This window comes from Strix uralensis, chromosome 5 (assembly GCF_047716275.1).
Source record: "Strix uralensis isolate ZFMK-TIS-50842 chromosome 5, bStrUra1, whole genome shotgun sequence".
NCBI classification, from domain to species: domain Eukaryota; kingdom Metazoa; phylum Chordata; class Aves; order Strigiformes; family Strigidae; genus Strix; species Strix uralensis.
Window position 1 is genome coordinate 48,976,140 of NC_133976.1, and position 18,693 is coordinate 48,994,832.

Here is an 18,693-nt window from a genome sequence, read left to right on the forward strand (position 1 = left end):
AGACTGAGAATGTGCTTCAGGAGGCCCACTAGACTCTGTCTCGTGGAAAATCACAACAAAAGTCATCAAGCACAATCTTAGTAAAACCTGTGTGCAATGAAATCATATTTGGAAAGGCTACATATGGATACTGAAGCAATTGCCATTTATAAAAAGTGTGAAATACAATGGTCGAACCACTCTTAGTTAAAGAATAACTAAGTAATTAAGATTATGGAAATGTAGAGGTAACAAGAATGCAACATAGTAAATACTTAGTTGCCATATGAAAATAGTAGTGATTTGGAAAAGAACTGGATTGCTATTTTCAGATTATTTTAGATTTTTAGCATAAAACTACAATATAGGAATGGATGAACAGATAGAATGGCAGTGGTCAAACTACTTTTTTGTGGATTAGATTCAATGTATTTATTTATTTATTTATTTTAAGAAAAAGTGTGTCACCCTGTCTAGTCTAGGTGACTATGCATCAAGTTTTTAGGTTTCGTGGGGTTTTTTTAACCTGCTCAGTATGAGCCAAACATTGCAGAAATCTCTTCCAGGTTCTTTCTAACCAGAACAAAAAAAACCCAGAAACAAAAACAACAACAACAACAACAACAACAACAAAAAAACCACCAACAACAACAAAAAAAAAAAAAAAAAAAAAAAAAGGAAAAAAGGAAAATCACAGAATCATTCATGTTGGAAAAGACCCTTGGGATCATCGAGTCCAACCATCAGCCCTACTCTACAAAGTTCTCCCCTACACCATATCCCCCAACATCTCATCTAAACGACCCTTAAACACATCCAGGGATGGTGACTCCACCACCTCCCTGGGCAGCCTATTCCACTGTCTGACCACTCTTTCTGTGAAAATTTTTTTCCTAATGTCCAGTCTGAACCTCCCCTGTTGCAGTTTAAAGCCATTCCCCCTTGTTCTGTCACTAATTACCTGTAAGAAGAGACCAGCACCAACCTCTCTACAATGTCCTTTCAGGTAGTTGTAGAGAGTGATGAGGTGTCCCCTCAGCCTTCTTTTCTTCAAACTAAACAGTCTCAGCTCCTTCAATCACTCCTCATAGGATTTGTTCTCCAGGCCCTTCACCAGCTTCATTGCCCTCCTCTGCACTCGCTCCAGCACCTCGATATCTCTCTTGTATTGAGGTGCCCAAAACTGGACACAATACTCCAGGTGTGGCCTCACCAGTGCAGAGTAGAGGGGGACTATCACCTCCCTGCTTCTGCTGGTCACACTATCTCTAATGCAAGCCAGGATGCCGTTGGCTTTCTTGGCCACTTGGCCGGCTCATGTTCAGCTGCTTGTCAATTAGAACCCCCAGATCCTTCTCTTCCACACAGCTCTCCAGCCACACCTCCCCAAGCCTGTAGCCATGCATGGGGTTGTTGTGGCCCAAGTGCAGGACCTGGCACTTGGCCTTGTTGAAGCTCATCCCATTAACGTTGGCCCATCGATTCAAACTATCCAAGTCTCTTTGTAGAGCCTCCCTATCCTCACGCAGATCGACACTCCCGCTTAACTTGGTGTCATCTGTGAACTTACTGATGATACACTCTATGTCCTTATCAAGATCATCAATAAAGATGTTAAACAGAAATGGTCTCAACACCGAGCCCTGAGGAACACCACTTGTGACCGGCTGCCACCTGGGTTTAACTCCTTTGACCACCATTCTCTGGGACCGTCCATCCAGCCAGTGCTTGATCCAGCAGACCGTACGCTTATCCAGGCCATGAGCACCCAGTTTTTCTATGAGAATTCTATGGGGAACTGTGTTGAATGCTTTTCGAAAATCCAGGTAGACAATATCTACAGCTTTTCCCTCATCCAATAGTCGGGTCATCTTGTCACAGAAGGAGATCAGGTTTGTCAGGCAGGACCTGCCTTTCATAAACCCATGCTGACTGGGACTGATCCCCTGGTTGTCCATTATATGACTTTTAATGGCACTCGAGATTACCTGCTCCATGACCTTCCCTGGCACCGAGGTCACACTGACAGGTCTACAGTTTCCTGGATCCTCCTTTCTGCCTCTCTAGTAGATGGGTGTCACATTTGCTACCCTCCAGTCCAATGGGACCTCCCCAGTTAGCCATGACTTCAGGTAAATCATGGAAAGTGGCTTGGCGAGCACATCTGCCAACTCTTTCAGCAGCCTTGGGTGTAACCCATCCGGTCCCACAGACTTGTATGCATCCAAGTGGTGTAGCAGGTCTCTGACCACTCCCTCATTAATTGTGCTGACCTCATTCTGCTTCCCCTCCCCATCTCCCAGCTCATGAGGGTGGGTGTCCAGGCAACAGCCAGTTCCACTGCTAAAGACTGAGGCAAAGTCGGCGTTGAGCACCTCAGCCTTTTCCTCATCCTTTGTTACCATGTTTCCCTCTGCATTCAATAAAGGAGGGAGAATTTCCCTAATCTTCCTTTTGTTGTTAATGAATTTCTAGAAACATTTTTTATTATCTTTAACAGCTGTAGCCAGGTTGAGCTCTAGCTGCACTTTGGCTCTCCTAATGTTCTCCCTGCATAGCTTCATTACATCTTTATAGTCTTCATGAGAGACCTGCCCCCTCTTCCAAAGGTCATAGATTCTTCTTTTGTTCTTGAGATGCAGCCAAAGGTCCCTGTTTAGTCAGGCCGGTCTCCTTTCCCACCTGCTTGTTTCTCAGCACACGGGAACAGCCTGCTCCTGTGCCTTTAAAACTTTGCTCTTGAAGTATGTCCAGCCTTCCTGGACTCTCATATCCTTCAGGGCAGCCTCCCAAGGGATTTTCTTAATCAGTCTTTGGAACAGGTCAACGTTAGCCCTCCGGAAGTCTAAGGTGGCACTTTTACTAACCCCTCTCTTTGTTTCTCCAAGGATCGAATACTCAATCATCTCATGATCACTGCACCCTAGATGGCCTCCAGCCTTTACTTCCCCCACAAGCTCTTCCCTGTTCACAAGAAGCAGGTCCAGGAGGGCACCTTCCCTGGTCGGCTCACTGACCAGCTGTGTGAGAAAGTTATCCTCCACACATTTCAAGAACCTCCTGGATTGTTCCATCTCTGCTGTGTTGTGACGCCAGCAGATACCCAGGAGGTTAAAGTCCCCCACAAGAACAACGGCAAGTGACCGTGAGATTTCTCCCAACTGTTTATAGAAAGCTTCATCCACAAATCACCCAACTCTTTGGCGTTATGGCTTGTTACAAGAAAAATGAAAGAGGATTATTAAGGTCCCTCTAAGAATAACCCAAACCAAAACCAATAAACCTAAGCAAAAAAAAGAAGAAAAAAACCCCCAAATAACAGGAGAAGTAAGTAAAACAGAAAAGGACTAGCAAAGAATACCATGTTGGATTTTCTACTCATTACAAGTTTTATAAGAGAACTTAAACTATTCATGTGTACTTTGAGAAGGATAGGCTGAAGCATATTTCCACTGGAATGAAGCAAAGGGACCCTGTTCTCATGTTGTAGGTTATTCTTTCTTCAGTCTATCAAATCTCAATACTCACAAGGCAGAATTCAGTGCACATCGTATTCCACTTTACATGGGACTATGAATGAAAAGGAACAAGGGAGATAATTAAATTGTTCCTATTCAAAATCTCTCTTACAGATATTCTCTTGGAAAGACACCATCGCTTTCTCAGTTCATACTCGGATAACATTTCTATGCGGAAATATTCCACAATGTCTAGGTCTCTGCAATACTTTTTGAAAATGGAAGAACATGTTTCAATTTATTTCTGAAGCTCTAGTCTATAATTCTGTGCATCTAAAGATAAAGCTTAGTAGGAATTAGTAGTTTTATTAGCATAACAAATCCTTAGCTGCTTATTGTTCTTACTATACATTTTGAATACGGGATAAAACTTTTGTCTTTGTTCTTTTTTTTTTTTTTTTTTTAATCAGTCAATTGGAAAATATGTTTTCTGAGCAAGCACCAATTTTATGAGGCACTTTTACTAATTCATCTGGATTTGTTCCTCACCTCAATATAAAATGTAGTGGCTTCATTTTGCTTCTCTCCTTGAGCAACCTGAAGGCTCTTAAACCCACATTACCAATTAGACCTTCAGAGCAAACTACAGAGATACAGATACTTACTACTCTTACAAACACAATGTAGTTCTAAAACTGTTTGGCACATGACATACTTTACGTCAGCAGCAAATTGATTCACATTTCTGTTACTAAATCTGCACACTGACACCTGGCCAATCAGAACTATTTAGGAGGTCAAAGATAAATTCAGTCTCAACAGACAAAGATATCACAACAGTTTCCTCCTATTTTTAAAGTTTTGTCATAACAAATCCTTTATATCCAATGAATTAGTGGGATAATTGCTACTAATTTCTGAAAATCGGTATCTGGAATATTTAGGAGTGATTGAACCTGTTTAGTAAAAGAATACGTTTAACTAAATATGTACTATTCTAAATGCTAAGGAATGTCTTCAACTAAAAGACTGCTTTTGAATGGTTCCTCTATTATTAGCACAGGATCAAAAGATCACCCACCAGACTGTCAAGAATTAATCGAGCATTTTATTTCATATCTTAGAACAAAAAAACCACCATAAACTAAGAAACTAAACATTCCCTAATGTTTTAGTTATTGAAGTGACCCAATATAAACTTAATCTTAACTTTTCTTTGGCTTGTTAGCACATGTTATTAATTTTCAAGAAATGAAGGAATGTGGTCTCAAAACCAAAGCAGGAAGCCTAAAAAAAGCAGATGATGATGGTTCTGACTAACCACCAAATCCTCATGCTGTTATGTTTTTTTCTTAATTTAATAAAAGTAGGATTGCTTACCTCAAAGAATGTGTCATGTGCCTTGTTTAATAAATGCTTAGACTCAGAAAAGTTCTATTTAAATGCCAAATATTATGATAAATAGCATTCTTCATTTTATGCAGAACATTATATTCAAAAACTCATTTCTCTATAGTACACTGGCATATCCAATTTCTAGACTAATAGTATTCTATATGGAATTCATAAGTGTTCCACAGAATAAAACAACACATTATTCTTTTTCTTTCAAAATATATCACACATTTTTACAATAATTTTGACAGGACTCAGAGGGTTAGAAACATAACATACTTGACCATCTCCCTTTTATCATTTACCACATGGCAGATTTATCTACTCTGAATAAACAAATCTGACATTCCCAAAGAATGCAGACATGAAAATAAACGAGCCTGAAGTAAGCTGCTGCATAGAAAAATAATGTGGCTTCAGAATGTTCCTAATCTTTAAAACCAAGGTATTAATTAAATAAAAAGCAATGTCATCTCAACAAAAGCTGCACTCATTTAAAATGACAGCACTAAAACTGCCTGGTAATAATAGTCACAAGATGTCCATCATGTTTATGTATGTGAAGCATCAAGTACTTCTTAATATCATCTGTACAGTATTTTGTTTGCAAGGTTTTAAAAAATGATAGTGCCTTCTGTTTCAAAAAAATCAATGGGAAAGGTTTCAAAAATCACTGTTCAGATTCCCAGGTTATCTGTTTACTTGGATCTAAAAGCTTCAGTAGCATTTTAGTCTCGGTTTCTGAATTATGTTCTAGTGAAAACAAAACCTGTGGAAAGTTTAATAACTTTTTACAGTTAATTATCTTGGAGAAAATCTTTGTTTCGGCCTTGGCTGCCCTTCCTGAAAACTTCACTCTACAAAATCCCTGGAGATAATCCTGTCTCTGCGAAGGACTGAGTAAGATCTGTTTTCAGTATGCTTTGCAATTTATTTCCTAGGAAATATTTCCTTGTAGAAAACAGGGTTCCTTTGTGTCAATGTAGATATCTACATTTGTACTTCAGTGTTTATTATGCATACATAGAGCATTCAGACTAGAAGCCTTTGGGCAGTAGCGTGAGCACCTCATTCCAGTAAGGAACTAAAGAGAAGTGTTCATTCAGACCCCTCTTAGTGCCTTCAAACCCAAATCATGGAAGTCGGGTTCAGAAATCTCTGTGTGTGTGTGCTAAGGTGTACAGGGAGCAGGAAGCAGGAGACCCAGAAATGTAGGCGCATCTCATTTATAATAAAAGTAATCCTTCTTGTTCTTTGAATATATATTACCCCTTCCAGCAATTACTAAGCCTGAGCATTTACAGTCCACATGAAGTAAAGATTAAAAACCAAAGTCTAGGAGGTAGGAAAGACACTGTAATGACACCTGTATTAACAGGTGATTATGCTCATTCTCAGAACATATCATTGTACTTGCCAAGAATCCTTCCTGAAGAAACCAAAGTAATGGAACAAGACACACAGAAATGCAAAACTATGGGTAAATAAAGCAGATTCCCACATATGAGAATATCCAACTGTGAATGCATTGGAGTTAGACAACAGTCTTGGGGGTAATAAAGGGCCAGCAAGAAGTAATTTATAGGATAATCATTATTTACAAACAAAACCTATATAATTTTTTTCCCAAAAACCCGTCTTGGTAATACTAATTTCTGAGTTCTAAGGAGGAGTTAATGGCAACAAGGAGTATTTTCCAACACAGTATCCTTCTGCAAAAGATGTTTCACCTGCTTGAGAAAAGACCTGGATACCACTAATTAATAAGGAATAAGGGAATGCTTTTTCAGCACTTTAAAACACTCTTCAACATCTTTGCAATTGAACGATGAAGGTCACAGCTGTTTCCTGAAAGGAAAAGACATATAAGGCAGAGTAAGGTAACTGCTGAATTATTCCTGAAAAGCAGTTAATTCTGGCTGCTCAGAGAGGAGGAATACATAGCATTGAAACAGAAGCTGAAGTACTACTATAAGAAATATTTCCTCTATAAATCACCTTACTACTCACAGATCTACTAAAATCTTTCTCCCATTCATCTCTACACTTTCAGAGCATGAAATATTGGGTCAGAAATTTTTGAACAAGTTTGAAGCAGAGGGTATTGCTTTCCCAGCACAAATACATTATCCTTTGTTAGTAAATATTGTCTAGTGTTCTCGACCTCCTGCATTATCCAATGTACTAGTCAGCATGACTTCTGTTGAGTCATCCTGGATGTTACCTCTATTGCATTTGCCTGCAGAATACCTAGGAGGGCAAGGTTTGTAAGAAGTCATCTTTCATCAGTATAAATTATATACATTTTTCCGTGGAAAAGATGAGCTTCTGAGTACTCAAGCCTCTCTCTAGTCATAACCCTACAGCCCCATAATACAATATTGACACTGTTAATAGAAAGGTTGCAAACTTCATACAGAGTTTGCAAGGCCTCAGGAATGAGGTTTGACAGGCTTGTTCTGTCTAAACTTTTCTTGAACCTCTTGATTTAGCAGTAAACAACTGTTTTTTTCATAATTGGCCAGGTGGCTGTGGTTAATCTCTTTTATTTTGTTTATCTTTATATGGCAATACCACAATGGTTTTATGACTAACATAATGACACAGGATGTGGTGCAGAGGTGCACAGGCATGGGATGATAAGAGATGAGGCGCAGGCTGGCATTGGAGACATTATGGCTGTAAGAAACTCCCCCATCATCAGTTAATGACATGCAAACCTTAAGTAGGACAAAACTGATTTGAGGAATAATAAAAAGAACAATTAAATCATTACTGACATATGTAGAAGGCACTATACATGATAAATTCAGATGTAAAGTGGAGCTGCAGGTCAATGAAAAAAGGAGAAAAGATATAAAAGCATGCTAGAAAACATAAAAGTGACCCCAAGTGGATCCTAGAGTGAGAAAGAAGACATCAACATGAACTAAGTGAATACCTCCAAGAACTGACAACTCATCATAACATCCCCACCACTATTGACCTTAGTACTCAGAAGAACAGGGAATAGGTGATTTGTTAGGAAAAGGGATAGAAACTGAATGTGTGTATACAATTTTAACTGTATTATTACTACTAAGAGTTTTTCTGTATAGAGCATATTCCTTCTTTTTCTGTAATTATCAGATCGGGACTAATAATGATTCTTGGATTAGTCTGTAAAGGTTTGAATTCTACTATCTATTCTTGACTTTTTATATAAGGTGTGCTCCTCTTTGCCCATAAACAAGATGTTGAGCATAACACAGTCAACACAGAGTTTTTGATACATTTTCTGCTTCCAGAATCTCCCCCTTTACTGCCAGTATCCAAGATAAATGAACCCTGTAGTACTGCATCACAATAGACTCCTAGGTAAGGATTTATGGAGAAATCACAATAGCAAGTCAGAAATAAACAAACAAAAATCTGCCACATCAGTGAAAAACAAAAAGCAATGGATACATCAAAAACTAAGAATAAATATTTATACTTAGGCTAAACTCAAGTTATTAGACTATTTCTTTAAGAAGATAATTCCAAAAATGATAAAAAACATGTCAAAGTACTAAAGAGGGTTCAGTCTCTAGCCATAGATACAAATCTGTGAGAACTCAGCAATCCTGTCCATGTCCTATTTAACAGTCATGGGTACTGAGTCTCTCAAATGGCACCTGGTACTTAGATGTTGACAACTAAAGGCTACTTCTACTGACTAGTCAGCAAAACAACTTTCTTGAAGCTTCCTCTAGGTACAATTGCCATGACACAGGATCTTCAAGAGACCTACATCGTTCTGCAAAGACTACTGGAAATGGAAGGCGTCACTCAAGGACATTTAAAATATCATTTGACACTGATGTTAAAGTAACTGAATCCTGTCCTGAGTGAGCACCTTGCAGTGTAAACTGAATAGTTCTCTTGAACCTACTGCTTATATTTGGACATCTAAATATAGGTATCTTATTCTTGAACAGATTTTCACTGAGTAAAATAAGATTTGCTTCAAATAAGCTTTTGATTTTTTATCTAAGCTGGAACTTCTATTATTTGTAGATTCATTAATTTCTCTTCTCATTCCTACCTAAAGGTATGCTCTTACAGAGTAAAATACAGAATATTTATTTATTACAGATAGTATTTCATACTAAAATGATTGACATTTCTACATGTGAAGAAATGTGAAAGTGTAAGTGAAGAAGAACCTTAATAAAATATCTTCATTTTCAAATACATTTCTACAAGTTACATTTTAAGTGGTCTAGCATAGGGGCTAAAGCAATAGTCCAAACAACTAAACCAAAGACATCTTCACAGAAAGATTAAAATAAATCCCCAGAATAAACTCCAAAGAAACAACCATTTATTGGGTTAAAAAAATCCCTCTATATGAAAATCTTCTACTGAACAAATCTTCACTATAAAATCAACCACTGGAGAAAAATCCATGCTATAGAAATCAGAATATGGTTGAGTAATAATTATATTGAAAGTGTAAGCACATTTTGGAAAACATTTTCATGTTTTTTAAAGCTTCTACAATCAGTTCAGCACAGTTTCAAGTGTGTAAAATACGTTTTATGATCACTAGTGTTCTCATCCTGAAGCAGCATTTTCCTGGCTCAAACAGGAGGATCAGAACTGGTCTAGTGGTGAGGGACTTCAATGATTAAATTGCCCTATGCAACAATGCATTCATCCATCTACTTACTTAGTTATATAAAGCTTAATAGAGCTTTCCACAGGAATTGCAATATTTTAGAACCTACATTAGAGGACATAATAAATATAATTGTGATGCTTTTGCTGCTACTACAGAAATTAGTATGTTTCCAGAAACATATTTTGAAATATTCCTTCTCCCAAAACGACCAGTTGAAAACAAGATGGGAGCCCTTAAAAAAAAAGGTTTCAGCTTTATTTTGTGAATTCTGAAGGCTAATTCAAGTACAAAGATTAAAAAAATAATAAAAGGAGAAAATGCGAATTACATTGTATACATGAAAAAGGAGAAACAGGGAAGAGCATGTTTCAAGAAAAACACATAACCAGAATATGAAGGTTATACTCCCATCTGATGCTGCACATTAGTGTGATGTAGAATCATAACTTAATTTATTTAATGTTTTTCTTTCACTTTGAAGAGAATGTGATGATACACAATAAAATATGCTGAATTTGTGTTTATGGTCTGGTTCTTAACTCCAGAGGCACTGACTGCTGATGACAGACTTGCCTAGAGAACTGCTAGTACTTAGCATGCTGTTTTCTTAGGATTTATTTTATATGCGTATATGAAAGCTGTAAGTTTTCAACATACTTTAAAGAGCTCAATTTTGTATTTATATTGGATATGCTTGCAAAAATATCACAGAAAAAAATTAATATAAAGAGGAAGAGCATGAGTGTCTTAACACAGATTTGCATGTATGGGCTGAAGGGAGTAAGCACATACATGTGTGCCCTTACCCCTCAAAAGAAAAGCTTAAGAAGGGGGTAATGCCCTTTTAGGTGGTGATTACTGAATAGAAACCTCCCTCCTGACTTCCAAATGGTAATGCATCTTTGCTCTCTAGAGTGCATCTCTCCACTCCACATGGGAAGAAGATATGCAGTTATGTTGGACCAAAAAGCAATGTAAATATGAAGCCCACCTTAAAGCTCATTACAGTATCATCATTAAAATTACCCAGAAATATGCTGTCCATAAAATATTTTTTTTCTGCCTGCTGGGGTAACAGCATCGGCTCCAGGTCAAACATTATCAATTCAACAAAATATTAAAAAAAAAAAAAAAAATTCCTACTGAAGAAAAATAGACAACATGCCACATCATATCATGTTATTGTTTTACATTAAATATGATCAAACCATCCACAGATATAAACTACAGTAAGCCAACATAGTTCTCCTAGGCTTGTAATCATAATGTAGTTATAATTATTATACTTTACATCACTGAAGAGTTACATTTAATTACTTAACATTCTAGTCTCTAATGGAAGCTACTATTTTACTGTAGGTATTAATATATATATATATCTCTAGTTTCTTCACTAATGAAAAGATAAACAAGAGAGGCCTATTCTCTCTTCAAAATCAGAATTCTGACTAGAACAGTCAGATTACATTAGCTGCAAGGATAATAGACCTCTAGCAGGTAAGATGCGACTGTTAACATATCTTTAGCTGATTGTCAAGCTTTTAATTATCTCCAGTAGTCTGAATATAAACAAACTGGATCTTCTGCCTCCAAGATTTTTTGCTATGCTCAGACATTGATGTTCACTTTAATCAAGACAATGTTGACATCATTGAAATAAAAAAAATATTTGAGAGAAAATATAATTTTCTCTTGTCACATTTTGTCTACTTGTCTCATTTACATGTTTTTCCAGTTAAAGATAAATATTTCTATGTACTCAAAATATTTTGTTCCAGATTTACAACAATCTGTATTGCAAACTGAAGCTGCAGTTTTGTTACTGATTGTTACTGATTTGTTATTAATTTGAGTTGATGATTTTTGGTGATTTTGATAAGAAATGATTAGGACTAATCAATTAAATGGCATCTCACAGAAATATCATTTTTTATAAAAGATAGTGGTGTAATGTTTTAAGTAGTCATAGAGATGTTGTATTTAATTTAAAGTAACCTACAACCAGTTACACTGCTAGATGAGGTACCATTGTTAGACTGTTTGGTAAGGATGATTTATGGCCCTGTAGACTAAGCATTTTAAAAGTTGTATTGTGAAACGGCCTCAAAGCATGTTAAAATCGTAATGTGAGCCAAAGTCCTTGAGTCGAGGACATTGGGGGGGTCTTTCTTTTGAGTCAGTAGTCTGTGGTGGTCACAAAAGCAGTGATTCATGGAAAAAACCTCTACAACTCGAAATAGAGTTATAAAGCAGGTATGTTTACTCCGGTCGGGGTGCAAGGGATTTCTCCACAAAGCTTGCACACCAACAGCACTTTTTACCAGAAACTTATAGAGTGTGGATATACATATTCATTGGATTACATAACACAAATATACATATGCATGAGTAAGGCTGGGTTAGTTCGAAAGGCTGGTGTCAGCAGTTTATGTTATCTCTGCACCTGCGCATTGCCTCCTGGGGGGCATCTTTGGGGGTCTTTGGGAGGAAGACTCGTAGTCTTTCTCACCTTGTACTTTTCCCCGGAGCATGCGCAGATTCTCTTGGCCAATTTCTTGAATAACAAGAGTGTTTTTCAGCCGGTTTACTCATCCCATCTTATCTAAGAGAACCAATGGAACTTCTACTGTCCGTATATGGCTATTTTTACTCATTACCAAGACCCAACTAGTTAGAGCACACCTGTTCCTCAAGGACAAACACATGATATTTTGCTGAACACTGCAGTTCTTGGTAGATTTTCACAGTAAACTGCTTTGTTTTGATGGACACAGTAGTCCTTGGTAAAATTCCACAGAACAGTCTGGGCAAGCAGGATTCTTAGCAATATTAAAAAATACTATAAGTAATACTATAACTTGCTATAAGTAAGGAAATAAGTTGCTAAGCGGTTTTCTATAAGTAAATAATAAGTCTTAAAACAAGTAATCATTTCTCTGTATCAGCAGCCCCCCCGACTCATTTCAGGACTCAAGTGCGCATGACCAGAAAGAGGTGGGAATATGAAAATGAGTTACAGGAATTAGCATGTTTATGTATGAGAACTTGATTAATATGTATTACTGTATCCTATATAATCAGCATGCTACACGAGTTAAGTGTACGTTGTTGGTGAGACAACTCCCCTGCTCACCCGGCCATTAATAAAGGAGTGTCTGCTTATCTACATCACATTGGTGTCGATAAGCTCTTTTATCCTGTTTTGGTGACAGTTTTATCAGTTCCTTTGCATATTTTTCTAGTGAATTTTCTCTCCAGATGAGCTTATCTCCCATTTTATTTATAGAAGTTTCTTCTGGTGACTTAAGACAAGAAGCTACACCTCTTATTAAGTAAATATTTCATTTAGTGGATAGATATTGATTTAAAAATTAAAACCCTCAAGATATTAGAAATAATCTTCTATTACAGGTAAATATTAATTTTTTAAAAATAATTATTCTGTTATAGTTTAGTTCTGGTTTTAATTGGTTATGCGTAGTAATTGACAATCTGGAAATAATTTGTCTAATTACTATTCCAGTAATTCCTTCCCTGTGTTGGCTGCTTTAGACATTGCCAGATACCATGCATCAGATTTTGCCTTTTAGTATCTTATCTTGGCCCTAAATATGAGTGGTCTTTTTTTATTACTGATCATGTCAAAGAAATGAAAATATCAATTTAATGGAAAATTTCAACATTTCAAAGTTTTCAATATCTTCTGTGGAATACACATAAGAAAAGCACTTCGTAAATGTATAAAATTAGAGCAAACATAATTTCTAATGGAAATTAAAATTCACGTATCATATTTTACATTGTTGCTGGGATAATAAAAATAAATGAAAAAATGTTATAAACTCTTTTCATTCAACATCTTTATTTCATTTTTATCAGTGACCTCACCAAAATCAAATTTATTTCTGGCCAAGAATCTGACTGTGGCAAAACATTTCACCATAGCTTTTCTGATAAGCTCTAATGCAGTAACAGTGGGTCCCTGAAAGCAAACTAGCATGTACTAGATAGATAACCTGTATTTAAAATGACTGATTTTCCATTTCACTTCAATTTAGGTGCAAGGTTTTCTGGCAGAATAAAGAAAATAGTGTGAAAGCAGGCAGAAGCAGAGATGAAATTGTACCCTGGCTGGCAGAAAGGAGACCCAGATCTCCCAGGCCCCAGCACAGCCAGAGTGCTCCAGTCTCCATGCACAAGCCACCACCACCTTGGCCATATGCATGTCAGTTCAGAAAGTTGGTGAGTGGTGGTTAAAAAGATATTATTAATTCTTGATACCAATAATATTAAATCATGTGGTGATGAGAAAATAGTCTATTACTTTATTTCTAAGCTTGCCAACTTTTTACTTATGCATATTTGCCAGCCAAGTTCAGCAACTTACTTACAAAAGAGGCATTAATAAAATTATGCACTTCAGAGTGGTTTTGTTTCATCAATGAATAAAATAGCATCAACTACTTTAAAAAAAAAAAAAAAAAAAAAAAAACATACAAAAGGGCAAATCAAAATGACTAAAGGGGTTGAGTAAAAGTGTATTATATTATGAATATTTCATAATGTGATACATAAATCATTGTAGAAAAGCCTGTGCTGCAAGTTAATTCAGGCGATGCTGGAAAGGTTAAAGCCTATGTAAGTAATGAATGAGGGAAGTGAAAAACAAAAACTTTGTCTTGGTAAGGTAAGGTATTGTATCATGATTTTTCATAGAATAGATTTATTAATATCTTCAAGCAAAATTTTGCTAAGGGTCTTACTTATTAAAGAGGAAAATTGGACTCATGCTGTCATCACCTGCTGCTTCTACAGTTAGCATTATAACAGATTTTTCTTAGTCCAAGGTTTCCTTAGCTGTCCACAAGTGAAAAGTAACTCTTAATTTATTTCCTCTCTTTCTCCCAGAATTCCTTCCCATTGGGTCCCCCCCCCTTTCCAACCCACCCACGCCTTCCCCCCCCCCCCCCCCCCCCCAAAAAAAAATAGATCAAGATTTCTGTAGAGTTTTGAAAAGCAATATAGAATCATTCTGCACTGTTCATACTTTCCGGGTTCATGTCATTGAACAAAGTTGGAGTATTTTTTATAAATTAGATCTCATATCAAAAAGGAACATTTGTCCAAAAAGTTCAGGATGATACAATATAATTCTTGATGTAAAAAAGAACTGGGTTAATGTTCGCAAAAATATTCTCAAATAGCATCTATGTGCTATTTTAAATTATTTTTAACATCAGAATTTTTAAACTAAGAAGCATTTCAATTTCATTCAGTATCAGTGATTTACACCACTGAAGCATAATAAGCTTGTTTAAGTATGAATATACATTCCAATATATCATCGGTCATTAGAAAAACATCAAAAAAACCAGAAACATATGCAAATTAAAGCTTACTTATGGAGGTCTGAGAAGAAGCATTGTTTTAGTTTATAATTATTTTATATACATTCACATAAAAGAATGTTCTAAAGCATATTTAGTTGTCACTTCTACTCTTATACATATGGAACAGTAACACTCCCAAATTCAGTATATGGCCAAATGTTAATATTGCCAGGACACTATCAAAATACTATTCAGACTGGTATAGAGTAGAAATGAAAAAAAAAAAAAAACAAGAAGCTACTAATTTAATCAAGAGACCTCAATAACATGTCTGACCACCATAACCAAAACAGGATTTGTAATGGTGAGCACTGGAAAGATTCTCCGGGTAGGTTTGCTGGGGAATGCAGCATGTCCTAATAAATATGGAGCATCACAAGGCAGCAGCACTCTTCAGATTACACCACGCTTAGCAAGATTTCTCATTCATGTTGGAGACAGAGGGTGACTGGTGTAAGGAACTGAAAGAAGTAATGTCTCAAACATTCATCAACACAGAAAACCTCAAGGACAAGTTGTGGCCTTTGTGATTAGTCTAAGGAATACTGCCCAAGGAAGCGCAGAGTGTATCGAAGGATGCACATAGCCACTCCCTTAGGGCTGTATTGACAAACTCCTTGGATAAGCCTCAAAGTGGGGAAACAGGGACTGACTGAAACCAAATGTTTCTCATCAAGCACAAAGACCGCTAATTCCGCTAAAGAGGTGATAAGGACTGATAGGAGGTGAGCATCCGGTGACAGGAGCTAGATGATTGCTCAAGAAACATTGGACAGGGAGTTGGTGCACCCTACACCCCCTCAGTGCATACTCATGGAAATGGGTTCACGGAATACCTGCCTCTCCTGAACTAGTATGCTAATCAGCTGATAAGATGAATTTAAAAGGTGACAGAAAACTTTGGCTGTATGTGCACCCATCACCCAAGGTTACATGACCTGAGACAATACTGGAACCTAGTGGTGGTGATCCAGATTTCTTTGACTCTCTTTCTCTCCTTTCTTTTTCTTTTCTTTCCTTTCTTTTCTTTCATATAGATTTATAACACTTAGTATCCTTTTCCAAGTTTAAGTTGTTTCTACCACAAGTAAAACATTTTAACTGGCGGTTTGGTGTTGTTTCACCTTAATTTAATCCAAGGGGATCACAGAACCTTTATGACTCCCTGGGCTCTCTTTCCAGGTCGTGACAACTAGATGTGTGCAGCAGCTGGAGTGCTGTATGGTCCTGAACAGGCTGAGAGACAGTCCTCACTTTTGTATTGGCTGATGAGCAATATGTTGGAGAATAGATAAACAGAGGTGTAATATTTGAATTATTGACAGCAGAATAACCAGTACCTAGCACCATGCTCTGCATAAAACAACAAAGCAAAAAGATCTATCAAGTCTCTTCTCACAAGGCTGATGCAGGATTTGACTGTCCTTTATTTTGCTGGAAGTCTTCAGTACTCAACATCTTAAAAGAACACACAGCTTGGAAAGAGAGAAAAGAACTTCTGGAAAAGAACATTTACCTTACTTTTGCAGGCCAATTATATATTGTCATGCTTATTTTTAAGAGCAAATAAATAACATTCCTATAGACTACAAAAATCAATGTAGATGCAACACAATGCTTTCTGATGCTTAGAATGTGATCCTCTTCACAAACAGCCACAGTAGGGCCATTCATTTTCTACAGAAAGAAAAAAAAAAAAATAACTACTTACCTCTGATCCAACACAAGTAAAAATATTGGATTTACATTAGAGTACTCCCTTAATGAAAACAAACAAACAAACAAACAAAAACCCAAAACAAAACTGACCAACTTAGCCCCTCTACTTTCAGTTGAAGTATTTCAAATTTCTCCACATTGCAGTGAATCTTGGAAAGAAATCTGTGGCAACAGATTTCTAGCCAAAATTTGATCACAATAAAGATAATATTGGGGATGGATTTTAAATTATAAATAAAAAATAAAAGAAGTGTAAATATCACATTTATTTCAAACATAATGATCTTAGTGATGAAAATGATGGAAAGAAAAATGCAATGTTCAGTAACATCCTTCTAGGCTATGCATTGATCTGTGCTGGACATCTCTGTATTGCAGAGTTCACTCCTAGATCTTTAAGAACAGAGAAATTTTACTTGCTGGGTCTATTTGAGAATTTCAGATTTATCTTTTAGCCACACTCATAGTTTCTCCCCATCAGATATATGACAGAATCCAAGCAGCTGTAATCCATGAAATGTGTCATTCAGCTGCAGAGGCACTCCAGGAACTTGCTCTGCTACTTCATTTCCTGGTCTGACTGGACTAAGTTTATCTTGCTCCAGCCTCCCATCTGTTTCTTACCATCTCTAGATTGGCTTTAGCCTTTCCCTTCATTCCTCTTTCTCTGCCTTGCAATACAGATGTTGATCTTTAGTCTAGTTTTTGGCCAGGCTCTCAACATTTTACCACATTTGTTTTCAAGAACTTCAGTTTGGTATATTCTCAGTTTCCCAGTTTTGGTCTGCCTTACCTTAAGTAGTGTATGCTTTCTGTTATCAGCCAGTCCTAGCTCTTGGTCCTTGTCTCACCTACCCAGTATAAATCCCTCTCTATGTTTATTCCATAAAATGGGAGAGCACAGAAACACAGGACCTATATCAGTTTGTTGTGCATTTTTTTGTTGTTGTTTGTTTGTTTAGTTATATTAGAAATTCCACAAATTAAATTAGAAATGTCCACAAAAGGCAGGACTGCAAAGCAGTGAAGACATTAGATGTAATGCAAAACATCCAGTCATGATGATCTCTGGTTATTATGAAAACAAAGATGGAAATAGGGAAGAAAAAATATTTAAGTGTATTATATTGTAGAGATTATGTAGAGGTACACTAAGAAGACGAGCACACACAGTCCTCGTGTGTTGTATATGGAAGGACTGTCCTACCAAGCAGAGCAAAGCTGATAGTTTCCTTAATTTACGATACTTTGAGAATCTATGTGAAAAACACCATGTCACTACATTGTACATGCCATTGTTAGGAATGCTTTAGGGAGAAAACACAGGAGCCACGTGTCACTGAGTGTGAATTGGTTTTAGAGTGTAAAATAGTGCATATGAAAACATTAAGGTTTCAAAGTCTGATTTTGAGTTTCTCAAGAGAAACTGTGTCAGTTTTCACTCTTGGTAAACAGTTTAAGGGAATGTCTAAATGGCCTTGTGCTTCTTAATTAAAATGTCAGAAAATTTTTGGCAGACAACGCATGTAGTTCAATACATGATTGAGGAAAGAATACATATAAACAAATCATCTCATGTGTGGTGCTGCCTAAAAATCATGATAAGAGAACACAGAGAAGATCTGAGAGAAGAGCTTACCAAGGTCAAGGCTGATTCCAATAATTTTCTGGACCATTAAGCCACTCAATATTGTCAATACTATACATTCATATAATGATTTTCCTAGGTGAAAAATAAAAACTGAATCATGACTGATGCAAACTCTTTCATACTGTAGAATATAAATTTAGCATAAAGCTCCAGTTCAAAGGAAGTTTGTTATTCCTCAGTCTTCTAAGTTAACTCACAAAAATTTAATCATTTTATAATTTCTTTCAGAAAACCCTTTCTTCATCACCAGTAAACTATGGTCAGTTGACAAGAAGGTTTAGCAATTTTTTTCATAAAGTGTTTCTTGTAAATTTCAAATCTCTAGTCAATGGTTTATTAGCTGGTTTCAGTTGGTTTACATTTTGGGGATGCAAGCCTCCATTCTCTCAGTAACCTCAGACCTATGGCATTCAAGCACTATGAGAGATATTCAGATGTTGTCAGAGATAAGGATTC